The following is a 19,792-nucleotide window of genomic DNA, read 5'->3' as shown; positions in this document are numbered from 1 at the left end:
TGCTGTACCATGCAGCAGTCCTGGAGAGATTTCTTTGGACATACCTTATATACTCGACTATACGTCAACCTCATGTATAAGTCGAGGTCAAGTTTTGGGCCAAAATTATGGATTTTGCTATGACCCGTGGATAAGTCAAGGGTAAAACTTATGGGTATAGCAAAGGATCTAAAGGATGAAGCAAAGTAAAACAGTGCCAAAGAGCTTACAAATTCCATCAGACATAACTCTATGTGCTTAGTCTTAAAGATGGATGGATGAGAGAATAAAGAGGGTAAGTGCTTCCAGGGCAGATTATACTCTTGCTTTCCGCCAGGGGATGGTTCCTTCTTTTAAATAAGAGTTAAGATACAGTACTTAAATTGACTCATGGATAATTCAACTCAGGTTTTGGGGGTCAATTTTTTGACCTAAATTTCTAGACTTATACATGAGCATTTACAGTAACTCCTAGAATGTTCAGTGGTGCTTTGTAAAGATGGTAGATAAATTTCTTCCCATTTATTTTCCTAATTTCCACTTCCTAATCAGGACAAAAATCAAAGCATAATTATGATTCACTACTGATCTGTGAAACAGAACATTTTGGTAAAATGCATACAGCAATGAAAAGAGATTTTTCTATTTAATTCTACACTCACCCCTCCTTTTTTGTGGGGGATCCGTTCTGGACCCCCCCATGAAAATTGAGTTTTGCTTATATTCATCCCCTATTGACTTGAATATAGGTATGTGGCAGTAAGTGTGCACTCGCTTCTCGGACATGTACCCACTGTTTCCTCTTCCGTTTGTCCGTCGCGCATAGGTGAGGACCGCGAGTCTCAAGACCACGAGAATGGAGGGAGGACTGTATTAGAAAATGTGGCTTTTGTATAGTTTCAACACCAAATATATTGGTGTAATGGAGGGGGGATCCATTTCAGTCCAGATAACACCTATATACTGTGATTTACTCTGCTTGCTGAACTAATCTTTTTTGAATCAACTGAGAGCATGTGTGCCTGGGAGTCACATTAGCCTCTACATTACCATGTGTTGTTTTAAAAGGGAGCCTATAAACAACCCTTCATTGATACTCCACTGAAAATAACTCAGTGTGATTTCATAGGATTCATAGCAACATTTATTTTATTTTATTTACAGGGAAAGCCACTATAGTTTGATATGATTATAATAGGTTTCTGAAACAATTTTACATCCTTGTTTAAAATGCAAATCATTTGAAATGTGGGACCATTTCACATGCAATATAATGTAATTGCTCCTTTTACACTGTGATTCCAATTTTAAAAGGAAAGGGCTGAACCAAGGACAGTTATTATCTAGACCAAAACAGAAATTTTAATGCTTACACTGAGCACATACTACATTTTGTATGTTTCTATGGCACAGTTGTTTCATAATACTACTTATTATATATAATGCATATATAATGCTTTCAACATGTTCAAAGGAATTTGCAAATATATTCTCTACTTTTTTTTAATAACCCTGTAGAACAAATCACTATTAACATTTCTGTTTTATAGAAAGAAAATGGATTGATTGAAAGAAACATTGATGCATTCACTGATGCAGTTAACGCTATGGCCTTCAGGACATTTTTGTGGTCTTTGCTTCTCTCCTGAATCTCCTCAGTCTTGGTGCTTGCATGTATCCAAATATTCTACTGCTGAAACCCTACAAAATGTGTGCTAAAATACAACTTTATGATATGTGTACATGCCTATGTATTTTCAAGTAAAATATACACAAATAAAATGCATTATCTGGCTGGTATATTGCTAGTAGTATGCACACATGTAAATTTCCCTTATGTCTGCATATATCTTTCGGGTGCTGCTGCAGTTGGCATTCCCTCCCTCTTTCCACAGTGCCCAAAGTCGCCCTCCACAGATCTTTCTTTAGCAGAGATGGCTAAGGAAAGATCAAAGCATCAAAAATGAATGCAGTTTTGTGCCCAGAGGAATACATTTTAACCTGAATTCCAGCTCAAAACGTCACTCTTGTGACTTTAGAACTCCCTCCTTAGAGAGTCAAGGATAGCCCCATCCTTGTTCTCCTTCTGTCATCAAGTCAAAACACTGTTATACTGCCAAGCTTTTAGAAACTGACTGGAGCGGGCTTTTAAGGCTATGCAGTGCTTTTTAAAAAGGTTTGTACAGTGCACTCACGTTATACGCGGCTTTGAGAATATGTTCTCAAGCCACGTGGGGTGCAAGGTGTGGCACGTCCCATTCAGTTAAATGGGGTGCATGCCCGTGGCACGCACATGCCACTACACCACCTCACTGCCGCGAGCACGAACCCCATTCACTTGAATAGGGCTCAAGCATAGGCGGAATTCGCCTTCCGCGGGGAGGTCCGGAACGGATCCCTCGTGTAAGGCGAAGTTCGACTGTAGATAGTCTTTTAATGAATTATAATGTTTTAATTGTTTAATGTTCTAACTATAAATTATTGAATCACTTTTAAAATAACTTATATCTATACTTTTTATCAACTTTGTGTAGTTTTTTTAAAAAATTGTATTGTTTTAAAATATGTTGCCTTGGATCCCATTATTGGGATACTCAGTAATTGGCATTGCTTTACAATAGTTCTGGTGTCCCTTGAAATGACAGACTAAGAAGGAGTTGCTGGGAGATGCCTGTTGGACAACCTGATCATTTGTCTGTGGGGTCCATATGGGCTCAGGTCTGTACCTTTTCCTGTTTAGTATCTATACAAAACCAGAGGGAGAGGTTATCAAGAGTGTTGGAGTGTGATATCACTAGCATGATGATGACACTGATCTCAATCTCTCCATCCCATGTAACTTCAAGGAAGCTGCTTTATTACTGTGTCTACCATCAATAATGGACCAATATAGTGAACAGACTGATGCTTAATCCAGACAAGACAGAGGTACTTGTCTGGACTGAAAGGCAGATAATGGAGTACTGTGAGCTGGAGATGGTTACACGCTCCCTCAAATTTCACGAAATATTCCCATATTCAGATACAAGCCTGGATGTCCAGTTTTCATGGGCAATAAAGAGTGCCTTTTCACAGCTAAGTGTATCAGCCTTGCCTGCTCTTGGAGAGGTCAGATCTAGCCATGGGGACACAACATGCCTTCATTACATCCCAAGTGTGAGTCTCTTCCAACTCTATGATTCTATGGATCTGCCTTTGGAAACTGTTTGAAAACTACAGCATCTGTCAAATGCTGTAGGCAGGCTGCTGACCAGGACATATAACTCCCCTGTTAAAATAACTCCACTGGTGACTGGTTCATTTTTGGGCAGAATTCAAAGCTTTTTAATTCAAAGCTCTTCTGCGTATGAGCTTTAATGACATACTATATGAAATATTATATCTCCCATATGAGCCTGCTGGAGTTATAAGATATGTGGGGAAGGATTGCTACAAGCAACACATTTTGATACTGGACCAGAGTAATTGTCAGATTAGCCGTCATCAGTAGTCTGATATGTCAGAGCAACTGTATGCAACTTTTGAATTTTCTGACTGCATATATTTGCTCCAATGCAGCAGACTACAAATATATACAAATGTAACATACATCTGAACATTTCCTGCTTGAATTTGGAGAACAAAATGCAATCCTGTTCCCCAAAAACAAAGTGGTGGCATCCCTTAATTCTCTGTAGCAAAAACAGTGAAATTATTCAGAAAAAATCAGAAAGACAGGCCAAAATAAAGCTGCTTCAGGTCACTTTGGAGGTATGGGGTTTAAATGATGCATGTGTCCTAAGAGGCTGGAAGCCACGCCAAAGCCATGCTCCAGTCCTAAGGACTGGAATGCAGCTTTGGTGCAGCTTCTGGTGACCCAAAGCAGCTTTATTTTGGCCTGTCTGTTCAGACCCACACTTATTCTTCCCTTCCCTCTTTACTATTCTTTCTTCTTTCTTGCTTTTTAACCATAAAATTGCATATTGGCAAATATTTTCCCGATACCTATCAAATAAAATACAATGACAACAGAGAATATAATAACATCACAGAAAGGGTCTATGGGACAGCAGATATAATAACATCACAGAAAGGGTATATTTCACAGTAGCCCTGATCTTTGGCAAACCTTAACTGCTAAGTAGATGGAGGGAAAAGGAGAAAAGCTTGCTCCTAGTCTCCATCAGCATCCAGGACAAAATTTCCCTTGGATGAACTAGCTAGCTAATATATATTTTATATTATATTATATGAATATATAATAGTATGTATACACACACACACACACACACTGCTTTCCCCCCAGAATTGAGACTCAAAGCAACTCACAATTTAAAAGTACAATACAATTAAAACATCCAGAAAGAGAACATTAAAAAAAGAATTTAACTAACTACAGTATTGAACAAGTCAACTTCAATAAAATAATAAGATGCAATTAAAATATTTAAAAGTTCTTAATTAATTAATTAATTAATTAATGTGTGTTGACTAGCCTCAGAAAGGGCCAGTTTCATGTAGGAGTTTGCATGTTAGACCAGGACTTTGGGAGAGCACAGTCTGAATCCTTGCTCAGCCATGGAAAACCACTGGGGCACCTCACTTGGGAGACTCGGGTCACACACTCTCAGCCTCACAAGAAGGCAATGGCAAGCCTCCTTTGAATAAATCTTGACAAGAAAACCCTGTGAGAGGGTCACCATAAGTTGCGATCATCTTGAAAGCACACAATAACAGCGACAACAGCTTCGTTGGCCGCCAGTTCATTTCAAAACACAATTCAAGTGCTGTTTATGACCTATATATGGCTTAGATCCAGACTGTCTGACAGACCATATCTTCCTATACAAACCTGCAAGAATACCAAGATCCTCAGGGAAAAGCTTTATCACAGTCCACCACAGGCTTGCTTCTCAGTGGCTGCTCCCAATCTCTGGGACTCCTTTCTGGAGGAGGATAGGCTGTTCCCTTTCCTTCTTTCCTTTCACCAACTGGCAAAGGCATTTTTGTTTTGCTTCTGCAGGCTTTTTCAGTGGTTAAGCAGAGACTGTTTTTAATTTTTTATGGTATTTAAATAATATAGTGCTTAATGTGGCAATTTTTAATTGTTTTATCATTTTTATTGTCAGCGTTTTCAACGTGCAGTTTTTGGAAGCCACTTTGGATCTGACTTGGAGAGAAAGTTAGCATATGGGTGAAGTAAGTAAATAAATAAATAACAAAATCAGCAAAACAATAACAAATCTCCAGAAATTAAATCCCAATGTGACCTTTATGGACAGGGGATCGGCATTCTAAAGGGCAAGCAATGCACTCAGACTTTCTATTACAAGTGGCTCAGTCACATCTGCTAATCTGAACATCGGTGCCAAGTGAGCTACAATAAATCTGCAAGGTTTTTGCAAGTGACCTTGGAGGTCTTGTTCGCCAGAGCTTGAATTATCACTCAGTTTCCAAATTAGTTGTCATCTCTTGAAAGGGACAGAGATTCCAACAAGTCTTTATGTAAATCGCTTTCTTCTTTTGCATCCTGAACATTGAAAACAGAGGGACATAAGTACTTTGATATGAATTGTTCAAGACCTTCTCATGCATGTCTAAGGGTTATTTCTTTCCCTTCATTTCTTTGCCTCGCCACCTTCATTCTTTTTTAGTTTGAGAAATTGCAAATACACTTTAAAAGATGATGCACCATAGCTAGCACAATGAGCAGAAGTCACCTAAAGTGGCTATTTTATCAATTGTGACAGAGTCCGTATTTGACTTTCTTTCCTTTGTTCATAGGAAAGAGAGTGAGGCTTCAGCAAAGCCTACATCATACAACATTTTTGGTAACTTGTCATTATCTTTGTAATTTATGATTGATGATAAGATGGCCTGCTAAAGTTATTTCCTTTTGGTGGCATAAACATGTTCCTCTCTCATCTTCTTTTACAAGACTTTTTAAAAGTGAATGGGAGGGAAATGAAGACTTTACTGTAAATTTTCTAACAGAACATATCTATAGGATTGAATAATCTGAATATTTTCATTATTACAATGCAATGTCCTCACAGGAGTTCTGCAAAAGCTTGAGGAAACATTATGAGCTTTTACAATATCAATAGCAATAGCAAGTAGGTTTCTGTATCAAATCAAGGAATCCACAAATGGTTCCCCCCCCCCCTTTTGTTTCCATCGCCACATAACTGTGTTTTCAGCCCATTAAACCATCTCTCTGTCCCTTCTTTTCCTGATCACAACAGTTCCACCAGAAATGTTCTGACTTGCTTTCCAGGCACGTAATACAGTTAGGAAAGATTTTCACATAATCAAAGTTGGATATTTCTAGGGAGATCAAAAGAGTCTGTGAAGTGGAGAGCAGGTGCTACACACATCTTAGAAGATCTGAGAATGCAATTAACCAGCAAATGAGCCCTGGAAAAGCTAGCCTTGCTGAACAGATGAGTACAATAAAAAGTCACAGAGAAATGAGATTGCCAAAGTGCACGAATAACAGCACTGAGCTTATGGACATCTGCCCTGTCTCTTAACCTTTAGGAGAAACAAGAGTCTATACTACAGCAAATGCAAGGAGACAGAATTATGCAAATGCGTTGTCCCCTTGGAAAAGATGAAAGTTTATTGATTGTTTTGGCAGAGGCTCAGCAGAAAACAATGCTAGTGGCCTCTCATCCCTTTTCCAAGAGATTTGGTACTTACAGTGGCTTATGACTTGTTGAAAGCTCTGGTGGTTTATTGAAAATCAGAGGGAGAAAAATGCAATGATCTGACATCTCACTGAAAGAAAGCTGTAGACAGAAATTTGGTGACTTCAAAGTTCGGCACTGGGAGAAGTCCAGTAGCTCTGTGTTACTTATTTTTTAAATCTCATTTAATTTTTTTCATGAAATATAAAATGACTTTGAAAGTTGATCTTCAAATGAAAAAGGAATGTGGTTTTAAGCAAGAATACCCCAGGAAAATGTGCAATGAAAGAATGTTGGTTTATCATATAGAATCATAGAATCTTAGCATTGGAAAGGGCTGCAAGGGCAAGCGTCTCTCCATGTTTCAAGCAAATTTCTCCCACCACAATTACCATGAAGTGCTGCCATAAATGTGTAGAATCTGTGTCCTTTCATTCAATGAAGAACGTCTGGGAGTGTATTATGCAACAAATGGTCAAGTGGAAATCATAAGTAAGAGCCCAGGAAGAGGTTCCTATGAAAAAGAATAACATCTCTGAAGATGCCAGCCACAGATGCTGGTGAAACAGCAGGAACAAACTCTTCTAGAACATGGCCACATAAGCCCGAAAAACCCACCAAAACCTATAATAGCTGTTTGGGTTTATATATTTATTCATATCATCTCCCCAGCCCTGTTCACCTTCTTCTTATAAAGTTATTGCATACATACTGTCAAGTTATGCCCCCCAAAAACTTAACTGATCACAAAATTTGTCCTGCAGGACTAAGCAGGAAAATGGTATTAGAAAATATAGAGTCTTGATGAGAAAGTAGCCAAATCCTGTATTATACCAATTTGAAACGGTTCAAGTTGATGGACTTTGGAAATAGTATACTCAAAGTAAACAGGAAAAAGTGGACGAAAACACAGGAGAAAGCAAGGTGCTGAAGATAGCTTTCCAAGAAACCACTATAATTAGAGATCACTTTCTTTCATCCTTCTAAGCCTTTTGTATTTCAGATTCCCCATCATTTTAAGTTTCTAAGGGGTTTTGAGGTACTTTTATACAAAGCCAGGATGACCTTCTTACTATCCAAGTTGCCATCTCTCCTATATATTTTTTTAAAAGGGAGGAAAATATAGCCTGGGATTCCAGGCCTAAAATAAGGTTACTCTTAAGCCATTGTGGCTAGTTGGCTGCTACAATCAATTCTGTATAGTTTCCTCAATTCATGAATTTTGGAAGCTACGTACTCCATAACCAAAGGCAAGCCCTCCTTTAATTGAAATTTCTTTTCCAGTCATTATTCACAATTTTCCCTGCACCATACATTTAATTGGTTATTACATTGCAATCAAAGTAAAAAATGAAGTAGAAGTGAAAGAAGAAAAGTGAGAGGGGACTGAAATGAAAGAGATAATACAAAATGAAACATGTAGGCCTTCAAGAAACAATATTGTTAAAAACTGAAATGTTAGGTTGTACTTTTCTCTTATGAAGGAAGGGTACATTTTCTTTGACTGCTCAGGTGGATTTTAAAGGGTTCAAAGTGAGACGGAGGTTAAAGTTAAGTATGAGACAAAGTGGTATGTCTACCCTTTCACTTATAGTCTTCAGTGGCAACCTGGCATCACCACCACCATCACCACTACAACCTCTCCTTTTCTTCTTCTTCTTTATATAGCACCATCAGAGTACATGTTTACAGGTAAACAGCCAGCCAGTTCAGCCAAAGATGTGCAATCGTGTTTGTGTGTGTGTGTGTGTGTGTGTGTGTGTGTATTAGGAACAAACAATTTCAGTTTCTGCCTTCTTCAACTGTCAAAGATGAAACTGAACTGTATAATAGATGGCAGTTTAGAAAACTATGCTATCAGCAAACCTCTCCCTCATTCTGTTCTGATGATGCACAGCCCCAATTCTGACGTGGGCAGTCTGAACAACTTCAAGTTTAAAATGAATTGAAATTATATATCTATTGTTCTAGATCTTGAAGATCTGGAGCCCTCAGTTTCTGTTCCACGTTAGTTGTTTGTATGTCCCACTGGGCCTCCCAATGCATCTGCCATCACGATGGGGTGCTTGTTATGAGGGCAGAGCAAGACACCCAGCATTTCACCATCCCTGGGCACCTCCTTTTGACCTCAACAGCAAGCAGCCCATAGTGGTGGACATCTTCCATGCATCTTGGGGCATGTGTCATCTAATGTGGCCCCAAGCAACACAGAAGATGGCTTTTTTTGGCCTGTCTGTTTTGGCCCTTAGATGTGATGAGAAGTGCCAACATCCAACAAGTTAGAAAAGTGTTAAATGAAAGATCAGCGAATGGATTTCTGTAGTCAATCAACCAGGGCTCTCAGTCTCTTTAGACATCATCAAAGTGTTGGAGAAGAAAATTATTTGCTCTGCAGCCTGCCTTGAACACCCCAAGCTATCTTCTGCCCTCAGCTGGGATGTTGTTCTTTTAACAATGTTATGCAGATTCGACTGCCATCTCGGTGGCTTTTGTATATGGAATGGGAGAGAGAATCATCTTATTCTAGGCCTTAAGCAGGAAAATGTCTTACTTTAGCACTATCACTCTCAGCTCAGCAACCCACACGGTGTATATCCACGTTTAATTGTGTGCTGTTATTTTTTTAAAAATTGTAAGGTCAGACAATAGTAAGTGAATTAAGTTGGATTAAAATAGTGGAAGCTTCATTATTAGCGCTCTCTCTGCTGCTTGTATTCCTTAAAAAGACTGGCTTCAGACTTTCCTACAACCTGAGGGCAAAATTATCTTCTCCATTGCACACTGCAGATCTCAATTGCATATTCTACATTTATTTAATGTGCTTGACTCCCATTGACATTGCTGAAAGTTGTGAGTAGAATGACAGGATGAACAAACTGGATTCACTGTGTGCAATCAAGTGGGGAATATTGGTTTAAATACATATTTAAAAGGGGGCAAATCAAATGTACTGAATGATGAAAGCTATTGTTGCTTATTTTGCATAGTTTGTCTGAGGCAATAGGTAGCCAAGTGCAAGTAGGGGCTTCATCCCTGAAAGAAACTGCCACAAGCTTCTGAATAAAGGTATAAGCAATTTAATACAATGTAACTGAAACCAACATGATGAAAACATACGTTTTTCTTCCACACAAGGCAATTCATCTACTTGGATGTAGACTTTTACATCTATTCCACAAGAAAACTCTGACAGAATGAACTGGGGTTCTTTGAAATGAGGATATAATACTCCCATTTTAGTTTATGGGTTGCATATAGTCCTCCATGTCAGGCTGCTGCATCTCTTGGGAAACAAAAATTGTCATAGACGTCTTTTTCCTTATTCTGGGTTCCTAATTTGTGTAGCTCTGGTTCCATACTCCTAGATCCTGTCTCTCTTACACTGAAGATAAGAACATAAGACAAAATTTATCATCACCACCACCATCATCATCATCATCATCATCATCATCATCATCATCATCATCATGAAGATTACTTCCGTTGCCCCAACAAATAGTACACAGAGGCAGCCATTGTGACTGCAAGTCTTTCTCTCTGTGGATTTTTCTACTCTTCCTTTAAAAAACATTCTAAACTAGTGATCATCACCACACCTTTTTGGAGTAAATTCCATAAATGAATGGATCGAAACTGCCATTTGTAGCAGCATCTCATTTTGACAATTATATACTATGAATGCTTTGAAATTTCAATGATCTAGTCTCTTACTATTCATATTTCCTCGTTATTTATTTATCAAGACAAGGGATATGAACACCTGGCAACATTTACTCTGGCAGTTAGAAGCTCTTATTCTCTGTAGCAGAATCCTCCATGCACTGGTTGGACAAGCTTTGCAATAAGTTGTTTGCTTCAGCTAGGAAGTTATTAATATGTGAAGAAAGCTGTAAATGACGTTGGATAAAATTATTTTCTCCATCTGAGTCACGATAATCCACATTGGAAAATATTTACATTAGGGCTCAGCAACAGAAGCCACTGGACCCAATCCAAAGTGAGTGCCAGGATTTCAATTGTTGACGTAAAGACAAAATTACTGTGCAGCAACCTGAGAATATTATTTTGGACCCCTTACATCTTTTCCCACTCCACATTACCCGCATTGTGCAAATACTGCTGACAAAACACACTCTGATGTTATCTGGTGTTTGTTTTATGATGGCACATATGAAGACGAGTTTCTACAATATTTTGGTTTTTCATGTAGAAGGTCCCTGATGACCCACAATCTGACTTTGTATAAGAGAAATATGTTTCTGGAGAATGTCATCCTTGCCTTCTTTTCTGTGATGCTGAATATACATCTGTGATTTTGACTTCCAATGTGGAGTCTTCTCTCTCATATGGAGTCTGCTGAGTTGTAACAAGCAAACCTTTGCTGGTAGATGGATAGATAAATAGATATCCAAGTCATGAATTCAGCTGACCGTAGATTTTTGTTTGGTTTAGAGCAGCAGGTATGGTGCTTGTTGATATATAGAGAGCTGGAGCTATACATTACTAGCCCTTGGAAAAGAGTACAGGTGTGTTTGTTCTTTTGTCCCTCCTGTCACTTTACATTTACCCATTTAGAGCAATTTATCTCAGCACTCAGTAAATATAAATAAATAAGTAACGTTAAATCCCCCCCACCATTTCCTTCAACTGATTCTTTCATATCTCTGCATCTGATGAGAAATGTTGCTGAGCGCTTGAACATCTGGTGGCTCACTAAGGCAGAACGACTGGGGAAAAACTGAATATCCCTCGGAGAATGTGGAACATCTGTTTGATAGGCAGTGGAAAAATAAACTGCTAATAAGCTCATTTTTGCAGCTAAAATTATGGAAATGGTTTCTGGGTATGTGATTTGTTTGTTTAATGCAAGAGGAATTGTGTCAGCACTCCAGCTAGACAACCTGTGGGCAGTAGCGGTCATTTCCATTGCCTGATACCTAATTGTTTTTAAATGAGGAAAGGCAGGGATTGAACTAGTAACTTTCTGATTCCAAAACCTGTTCTCCCCTCCTACTCGGATATATAGAAGATATAGATCTTTGTTCAGAGTAGAATGTAGATATATTTGTGCTATGGCAGTACACCTGATGTTACATGTTTTGTATGTTTTCCATATTTTGGTGCTGGCCATGTGCTGTAATAAATTCATTCATTCAGTCATTCATTCAAAATCTGTGTTCTAGTGTACCACTATACTTATTGTAACAACAGTGTGGGCTGAGAAACTTTGGGGACCCCATCCATTTGTCCAGATTGCCCACCTGATCAAATCTAACAGGGCAAGATTTTCTTCACAAGAGGTTTGCCTTTGCCCTCCTTTGAAGTTGAGAGTATGTGACTTGTCCAAGGTCACCCAATGGACTTTCATGGTTCAGTGGGGATGTGAATTCTGGTCTTCCAGAGTCTTAATACAATATTGAAACCACTGTACTATGCCAGCCGTGGAACTGGGTAGAAGGTGCCATCTTGTTTGTCACCTCAGAGAGCAAAATGTCTGAAGAAGTACAGACTGGAATGCTCACTCTTCGTCCTCCCCATTCTGCAAAAAGTGTCGATTGGATGTCAAAAGTGTTGAAGTTGTTGAATCATAAATTAAAAGGTCCAATACTTTCCCCAGTGCCCATGACAAAAGAGGGGGGAAATTCAAGAAAACTAAGAGGGGAGAATAAAACTTCCCAATTGCTGATTCTTTCCATTGTGCTTTTTCAGTCATACAAGAAATGGAGTGAGCTGTTAGCTATTAGCAGAGCACAACACTCTGCATGATGGTTATCTTGTCGGAATATAATTGGCTCATTAACCAAACTCTATCAACTTTTTGGAACAGGAAACAGTTGTCTTTTACTATATATGTTTTTTTCTGTGCAAATCGGTTAAATAATGAATTGATTCCATTTAATTTTAATGAAACATAAAGATGTGCACAAAAGGTAGGAATGTTGCTTTAATAACTGGACAACATAGCAAAGGTTTGAACTCATACTATTGTAATTAATTAATATAAGTTTGAAATTACAGTGTGCACATTCTATTTGCAAATCACATTGTGCAACAGCAACAACAAAAAGGAAGTCAACACACATGGATCTTCTAGTGACCTCTAGTGATTAACTGTGGAAATTGTTTCCAAAATCATTGTATTACCTTCTCATTGCATTACCTTTTTTTTTGTAGCCATAGCAACAAAAGTCCCACCTCAACAGCTCAGGGAAATACTAATTCTCCAAAGGATTCTTTACAAATGGCACATCTTCATTCATTCATTTATTTTCTTCTTTAAAAGCCAATTTAAGTTTCACAAGTTCATCTCCCTCTAATATATTATCTTGATCATCAAGCACAAAAAAAGGTGATCTTGCTTTTAAAATGTTTCTTCTGCAGGAAGAAAAGTAAGATGTAATATTATTTTCCTAAAAGCAATTATTCATATTGTACTGACATCAAGGAATACAAGAAATGCAGATGATATGCAGCATTAAGTGTACTCACTAAAAGATGGTCACTGTTTGAAAATCAACATTTTGCACCACTACTCATTTTGGTGCTATAGAATTAAAGAAGAAGAAAATCTGCTGGATTCGTGATACTTCTAAAATGTATGATTTTTTCTAGTAGAATTCACACATAACTTTTCCCATATGAGTACTCATTAAGTAGTTATGGAAAATTGGCAAGGATATCATACAAAAAACATAACAGCATACTGGATGAATATGTAGTAGATCAATTTGCCTGCTGTGCACCAAGCTGCACAGCATGATCACTAAGAGGAGAATCTCATTCTTTTCCAGATCAAGCTTTATTGCATTTTTTAAAACTGCAGACATGCTGTTGCAACCCAACACTGTGGCCATATCCACACTGCAGAATTAAAGCAGTTTGACACAACTTTAACCACACCAGAAGCTCTGGTGAAACAGTGGTTAAATATGGGTACTGCAGCCACAATATTGTGAGTTCGATCCCAGAGAGCTCCAGGTTGTCTCAGCCTTCCATCCTTTCGTAGGTTGGTAAATTGAGTACCCAGCTTCTTGGGGGCAATTGGCTTACAGACTGTAAACACTTTAGAGAGTGCTGAGTTCACCACAAAGTAGTATAGAAATGTAAATGCTAATGCTATTGCTAACTGTCATGATTCTATCCTACAGAATGCTGGGATTTTTTGTTTGGTGAAGTATTCAGGATGGTCTGTCAGAGAGCTCTTTTGTTTCTTTCTCTTTATCCTTGCATACGTATCATTGAACAGTTGCATTCATGGTTCCAGTTTTGTTCCTATCCCCTTTTTGTTTTGTTTCTCTTCTTTCCCTTGTTGGTTGAAGTGTTTCTTCTGCTAGGTTAAAGCTTCTCCGTGTTCTGCTTTCAATTATATATTCTATCTGATTTTTGTACTGACCATCTGGTGATGTCCATGTATGTGTATAATCTCCTTTTTGGGTATATGATGCAGGTATCTGCAATGAATAGATTGTTTGCCTCACAAAATTATGTCGGTTGCTCCCCTGCTTTATTTATTATGTCTAATCTGAATCCGCCTGCTATTTTTTACTCTTCTTTCCCACCTATGTTACCATATTAGTTACCATAAGTTTGAAATCCTGTGTTGGTGTGTTGACTACCTGGACTCCTTCATATAATTTCTTAATTCTATTATACTACATTAGAAAGAATCAGTACATGTTTTGCACACAATGAGAAAGAACTGCCACAAATATTTTAATGCTGAAGTGATGCAAAAGGAAAGAAAAGAGAAGGGCCAATTAGTTCTAAAACAGCTTCCTTGAGACCATTAGAGACATGTTTTGAGATAAAGATAACAATAGTGTTTTTCCCTCAAACCCACATCAGGTCACCCTGAAGGACAGTAGAGGAATCACTTGGTATTAGACTTGCAAAAGTTTTATATTAGGGTGCCCTGTAAATATGCCAGTTGAAATGGTGTGCACTTTCCATGTCATTAGCAGCGGAAAACAAGAAAAGCACGCTTAAAGCCAAGTTAAATATTTATTAATGAATCATAGCAATATAATTAGCATGAGATTAGGAGATACTTGAAATATGATTAATAGTTAATTAGTTTGACTCGCATGGGAAATCATTGTTTCTGTAAACTTCATGAAGCTGGTGATGGAGTAGCTTTGCTGTGAATGAGCGGCAGGAATGTAAACAATGCCATTAGCTTGCAAATGCTTGACAGCAATCTGAAAGCTCAAGATGGCATGATCTGGGGCCAACTATGCAACAAGGACTTTCATGGCCTAGGCATAAGAAACTGCATGATTAAAAACAAACAAGTCTTGGCAGGCATCTATGCTATAGCCAGGACCAGTCCCAATTCAAAGAATCATCATAGGATCATAGTTGGTTATCAGGTCCAAGACTTCAATGCAGGCTCTCCAGCTAGAGAGAGGTCTTTTGGAAGACATCCAGAGAAGTCTGTCTCTTAATTGGTTCCGTTGCTGAACTTCTTGCACTGTCAAGAAGTTCCTTCTAATGTTAAGTCAAAATTTACCCTTCTGTAACTTCAGATCATTAGCTCTAGTTCTATTAACTGAGGCAGCAGAGAACAACTCTTCACCATCCTTTTTGTGGCAGCCCTTGAGATATTTTAAAAGTGCAATCATACCACTCCTCAATCTTCTCTTTACCAAGCTGAACTTGCCCAGCTTCTTCAACCTCTCAGACGTTTTGTTCTCCATACCTCTTATCATCCTCATTGCCCTTCTCTGAACTTACTCCAATTTGTCTATTTCCTTCTTAAAATGAGCTTCCCAGAACTGGACACAGAACTACAGATGAGGCCTGAGTAGTGCAGGATATAATGGGACTATTACTTTCCTTGATAGGTGACCTTATCCCTAGCAGATTTGGATTTCCATCCTGAAAGAGCAATAGCAGATGATTAAATACTGTGTGTTATTATTGCATTTTCACTCCCCAGAAGTGAGAATTACCTGATAATTTGGTTACTTGACAACCAAAATAATTTGACTGTTTCAGGGTACTAGGAGGTTTGACCTGCATTTAGCATTCAGTGGAATGCTGTTTGTTGTACTTTCTCAGACAGCAAAATGTTTTAGACTTGCACTTTCTTTACTCTTGATTATTCCGAGATTCCCCTCTTTTAGACTATTAATCGTTGCTGAGCTCGAATATTTAGCAGATTCAACATTGAATGTTTAAACCACTGCTTCTCAAGATGGTAGTCTGTGCACTGTGGCTACTGATAAGACATGGCCAGCTGGTCTGTAGTGAGTTTTCAGGAAAGAAACAGTTGTGACAAAATAAATGAATAAATAAAAATGGTACCAATTCCTGGTACCTGGGAGGGGTTGCCATTCCCCCGTGCATCAAACAGTTTTACAAACATTGTTTTTGAACAATAGTCTGGAGATACTCAACCCACACCTGTGAATTTTAAAAGCACTATAATTTAATATTACCTTGTGGTTTTAAATTGCTGAAAACTGTTCTGAGAGGGTCATGGCTACTGTAATGGAAGGGCAGAAACCCCTGTATATATACATCAGTAAGCAGTGGTCAAACAACCAGTGAGTTGGCAGTTCAGTGGATAAGCAGATGGGAAATGGTACAGTCACTGTATTTTTTCTCAGTTGGAACTCCAGCAGTCAATCCAGGATCAGTTCCGAATCATAGAATCTCTATGGGCAAGACATCCTTTCTTTCTCCAGCCACTTCCCTCCCTTCTGCTCTTTCTTTCTTTTCACCGACCATTTAGTTATTGGATTAGAAAAAATGTTTTGTTTGTTTAGTTGTTTGATCTCAGAAATCTGAACTGATTCTTTGCGGAGGTATTGCAAATTAGGCCGAAGAACATGTAAAAGATGTAGAAGTATCTCCAGGTTCAAATTCACACTCAGCCATGAAGCTCACTGGGAAAGCTTGGTCTACCTGTCAGATTAATCCATCCAACAAGGTTGTTATGGGAATAAAAAAGGAGAGAAGAATAATGTCCTGAGCATCAGAGTAAGGAGAGGATATGGTTATAATGTTGTTGTTGTTGTTGTGGCTTCAAATCATTTCCCACTTGTGGCAACACGAAGGCTAAGCTATCATGGATTTTTCTAGGATTGAGAGTGTGTGACTCATCCAAAGCCACCGAAAAAGTTTCCATGGTCGAGTGAGAAATCAAACCCTGGTTCCTAGAGTTGTAGTCCAACACTCAAACCACTACACCACGCTGGTGCAAAGAATTAAATAATCTGCTTCAAGACCAGATTCCATCTCTTTTCTTCCCTTTCTCTGTGATTCTGCCTCAGATTGCACTGTTCCTATATGCCCATCATTCATCTTACTCCACTTATATGGGAAGTAAAACACTGTGAGGAATTGTTAATTATGAACAAGCAACTGAAACTCTTCCTGTAAATATGCACAATAATATTCATTAATCGGGCTCATGATCATTAGTTCTTTGGGGTATGGGATGCCACAACTGTGCCTCCATTATAAAATGAAAGACTCTCATGTCTGTTTGACTCTCTGGAAGACTATTCTGAGTGGAGGCGGCAATAGATTGCTTCAAACAAAGGTTGTTATGTCCTATATATAGTGCAAGTTCTGTGCACATAGACAACCTGGATGAATTGTAATAAACAATAATTGTCACTAAGCTCACAGCTTAAGCCATCTAATATTGTGTGAATAAATTTCATTTTCCCCACATTATAGTACAGCCAAGAGTATAATAAATTACCCACCTAAACCCTTTGAGAATTTTTGCATAATTTACAAAAACAAATTGATTTTTGCAGGAAAGCTGCTAATTTACATGAGTGGGATGGACTTTTCTTAGCATGATGAATTTAATTTCGATTTCCCTGTTTGCATGAATTCACTCCAGCAATTCATCACCACTAGAATTAAACAGCAGCCATATTTTAGGTGAAGAGGCACATAACTTTTAATATATGTATGAATGATACTGCATGGATTGAAGGGTAAAACATGTTCCTTTCTGAGATAGCAAGGACAATAGTCAGGGGGAAAAAATAAGAATAAAGTTGTTTGCCATTTCTTCTAATATCTGCACCATTTGAGAATTTGCTTCATAATTTACCAGAACAAAACAAATCTTACTTATGTCAAATTATTACTGTCCCAGATTCAGGGGGGATACAGATGGATGGTTCCATGCTGCTCATTTTTGTTCTTCATCGATGCTGCACCAGCTGCACGGTGCAGCACTGACATGTTCCCTAAAAAGGAGCCACTCTAGGCAGCTTCTTTTTAGCGGTGTCATAATAGCTTCTAGCACACTCCATTTGGGGGCTCAGAAACCCCATGAGTCATTGTCGCACACCTTGTGTGGACAAGGCACAGCAAATTGGTGCATGGGTGCTGAAAGTAGGGCTGGGTGCATATGGATGCCCAGTTATATGGTGCGCTAATTTTGGCCCCAGACCAGTATGAAGCACCAGTCTGTACTGGGCCTCACTCTCCTTTTCCCAGTAGTGACTTATAGTTAAGAAGAGGTGTCATGAATCACTGTAGGCATTTCAAAAAGACTGATTACAGAATGTTCCTTTCCCCCACCCAACCCCACCCCAAGTAGTATCATAGTAGTCAAGAGCCAGTAGTTTGTTGTGTGGAACTAGGAATCCAGGAGACCAGATTCAAATCCCCACTGAGGCATGGAAACCTACTGGGTGACTTCCATGAAGTCACCCTCTCTCAGCTTCAGAGGAAAATAATAGCAAAACCACTCTGAACCAATCTTGCCAATAACATCCCCTAATAACCTGTTGGTTATTACCTTTAAAGCCCTAAACAGCTTGGGCCCAAGTTACTTGAGGGAACGCCTCTCCCTACACAATCTGCCCCGCACCCTCAGAATATCTGGGAAGAAATCACTAGACTACATAAATACCAGGCTAGTGACCACGTCCCACAGAGCATTTTCCACTGTGGCCTCTAAGTTGTGGAATGATCTGCTGGAAGAGATCCGTCTTATTACCACCTTGGATGCTTTTAAGAAATCACTGAAGATGGATCTCTTCTGGTGAGCTATCCACCTAAGCTGCTGTAATATATCTTACCCCAGTCAGCATTGCAGGCTTTCATGGAGAGCTGACCAACTGTATAGTATTATATTGTATTGATAGTGATGTATTTTATGCCATGTATTTGACATGTTTTATTGTTGTAATTTGCTGATTGCTGTAATCCCACCTCGATCCGTAGGGAGAGGCAGGAAATAGAAATAATAATAATAATAATAATAATAATAATAATAATAATAATAATAATGTGAGGTCATTGAAATTATATAGTCATTTATTTCCACCAATGTCTCTTTGTTAGAGGCAGATCATGAAAGAGCCTGCAAGAAAGACACCTCAGGACAAGAAAGCAACACAGGAGAACAATAGGACTGTGGCCAGTAAAGGCTTATAAGGGTGAGGCCAGGTACATGTGTGTGTGTTATACACATAGTTGTGGTTGGACTGAAGACAGCAAGATCGCAGAGCAATTAAATGATTTTTTTTTGTTACCAATTACATTATTAACATGGTCCATTCACCAAGTATGGTGAATAGTAGACCAAGGGAAGCCAGATAACCTGTATTTTGTGAGAAGAAACTCCTAAAACTGATTGAGACCCAGCTGATACACACTTGAACCATCTAATGAATTCTGTCTGTCTATAATCTCCTTTTGATGTTCCTTTACTCTTTTTGCTCCTTTTGAAACCGCACTACAACCAAATGTCTTCAGCTAACATTACTTATTAAAAACCTCATGGAACTCATATCAGCATCTGACTTTAAAGAAACATACAATTTAACTGACTGGGCTCAGAATCATTCTGGCTCCTCAGACAGTGCTCACCTTCTACCTTCTGTCTGAAACATGTATTACTTCCATGATGCTTCACGTTTCTGTTTTCGCAAGAGGTGGTACCTCACAGCTCCATGAAGGGTATCTTTAAAATTAGCAATCCAGGAGGTTGAAGTGTCCTACATTAAAAAAACACATCTTGTCATGATAACAGAAAATTCAGATGAATACATTCCTCTGGAACAAATAACAGCGGAAATTTATGTTTTAAAACTGGTCAATATCCATAGCCCAGATTACTTACAAAATTCTGATCTGCAGACAAAAAGAACAGTCTGGCTCATGAA

The sequence above is a fragment of the Sceloporus undulatus genome, chromosome 8 (genome assembly GCF_019175285.1).
Source record: "Sceloporus undulatus isolate JIND9_A2432 ecotype Alabama chromosome 8, SceUnd_v1.1, whole genome shotgun sequence".
Lineage (NCBI taxonomy): Eukaryota > Metazoa > Chordata > Lepidosauria > Squamata > Phrynosomatidae > Sceloporus > Sceloporus undulatus.
Note: the sequence above shows the minus strand (reverse complement) of the source record.